Genomic DNA, 2,500 nt, shown 5'->3' on the forward strand with positions numbered 1-2,500 from the left:
CCTCCATGTACCGTGGCATGACCGTGGCCAAGTAATAAAGATCAAATTCCATGCCTAGGCCAAGTTGGACCAAGGCCCCGTCTCGTTTTGCTATAAGCAAGGGCGTGGCAAGGCACGCGGGGGGCCAAAAAATCAAAGTGCTCCAAAATGCACACGGGGGTGTCAAGCAACCTCCATGTACCGTGGCATGACCGTGGCCAAGTAATAAAGATCAAATTCCATGCCTATGCCAAGTTGGACCAAGGCCCCGTCTCGTTTTGCTATAAGCAAGGGCGTGGCAAGGCACGCGGGGGGCCAAAAAATCAAAGTGCTCCGAAAATGCACACGGGGGTGTCAAGCAACCTCCATGTACCGTGGCATGACCGTGGCCAAGTAATAAAGATCAAATTCCATGCCTATGCCAAGTTGGACCAAGGCCCCGTCTCGTTTTGCTATAAGCAAGGGCGTGGCAAGGCACGCGGGGGGCCAAAAAATCAAAGTGCTCCGAAAATGCACACGGGGGTGTCAAGCAACCTCCATGTACCGTGGCATGACCGTGGCCAAGTAATAAAGATCAAATTCCATGCCTAGGCCAAGTTGGACCAAGGCCCCGTCTCGTTTTGCTATAAGCAAGGGCGTGGCAAGGCACGCGGGGGGCCAAAAAATCAAAGTGCTCCAAATGCACACGGGGGTGTCAAGCAACCTCCATGTACCGTGGCATGACCGTGGCCAAGTAATAAAGATCAAATTCCATGCCTATGCCAAGTTGGACCAAGGCCCCGTCTCGTTTTGCTATAAGCAAGGGCGTGGCAAGGCACGCGGGGGGCCAAAAAATCAAAGTGCTCCGAAAATGCACACGGGGGTGTCAAGCAACCTCCATGTACCGTGGCATGACCGTGGCCAAGTAATAAAGATCAAATTCCATGCCTATGCCAAGTTGGACCAAGGCCCCGTCTCGTTTTGCTATAAGCAAGGGCGTGGCAAGGCACGCGGGGGGCCAAAAAATCAAAGTGCTCCAAATGCACACGGGGGTGTCAAGCAACCTCCATGTACCGTGGCATGACCGTGGCCAAGTAATAAAGATCAAATTCCATGCCTATGCCAAGTTGGACCAAGGCCCCGTCTCGTTTTGCTATAAGCAAGGGCGTGGCAAGGCACGCGGGGGGCCAAAAAATCAAAGTGCTCCGAAAATGCACACGGGGGTGTCAAGCAACCTCCATGTACCGTGGCATGACCGTGGCCAAGTAATAAAGATCAAATTCCATGCCTATGCCAAGTTGGACCAAGGCCCCGTCTCGTTTTGCTATAAGCAAGGGCGTGGCAAGGCACGCGGGGGGCCAAAAAATCAAAGTGCTCCGAAATGCACACGGGGGTGTCAAGCAACCTCCATGTACCGTGGCATGACCGTGGCCAAGTAATAAAGATCAAATTCCATGCCTATGCCAAGTTGGACCAAGGCCCCGTCTCGTTTTGCTATAAGCAAGGGCGTGGCAAGGCACGCGGGGGGCCAAAAAATCAAAGTGCTCCGAAATGCACACGGGGGTGTCAAGCAACCTCCATGTACCGTGGCATGACCGTGGCCAAGTAATAAAGATCAAATTCCATGCCTATGCCAAGTTGGACCAAGGCCCCATCTCGTTTTGCTATAAGCAAGGGCGTGGCAAGGCACGCGGGGGGCCAAAAAATCAAAGTGCTCCAAAATGCACACGGGGGTGTCAAGCAACCTCCATGTACCGTGGCATGACCGTGGCCAAGTAATAAAGATCAAATTCCATGCCTATGCCAAGTTGGACCAAGGCCCCGTCTCGTTTTGCTATAAGCAAGGGCGTGGCAAGGCACGCGGGGGGCCAAAAAATCAAAGTGCTCCGAAAATGCACACGGGGGTGTCAAGCAACCTCCATGTACCGTGGCATGACCGTGGCCAAGTAATAAAGATCAAATTCCATGCCTATGCCAAGTTGGACCAAGGCCCCGTCTCGTTTTGCTATAAGCAAGGGCGTGGCAAGGCACGCGGGGGGCCAAAAAATCAAAGTGCTCCGAAATGCACACGGGGGTGTCAAGCAACCTCCATGTACCGTGGCATGACCGTGGCCAAGTAATAAAGATCAAATTCCATGCCTATGCCAAGTTGGACCAAGGCCCCGTCTCGTTTTGCTATAAGCAAGGGCGTGGCAAGGCACGCGGGGGGCCAAAAAATCAAAGTGCTCCGAAATGCACACGGGGGTGTCAAGCAACCTCCATGTACCGTGGCATGACCGTGGCCAAGTAATAAAGATCAAATTCCATGCCTATGCCAAGTTGGACCAAGGCCCCGTCTCGTTTTGCTATAAGCAAGGGCGTGGCAAGGCACGCGGGGGGCCAAAAAATCAAAGTGCTCCGAAAATATTTTTCCACTTTCCAGTCCACTTATACATATTATGTGCAGTGTGCACACAAGACACCTTCCCAAAATTCGACTTATATGAGGCGTTTTACGTCAAATCCGCCTATTTTCGGCGTTTCGGCCGAAAAATCAAAATAA

The sequence above is a fragment of the Trifolium pratense genome, unplaced genomic scaffold, assembly GCF_020283565.1.
Source record: "Trifolium pratense cultivar HEN17-A07 unplaced genomic scaffold, ARS_RC_1.1 scaffold_63, whole genome shotgun sequence".
NCBI classification, from domain to species: Eukaryota; Viridiplantae; Streptophyta; class Magnoliopsida; order Fabales; family Fabaceae; genus Trifolium; species Trifolium pratense.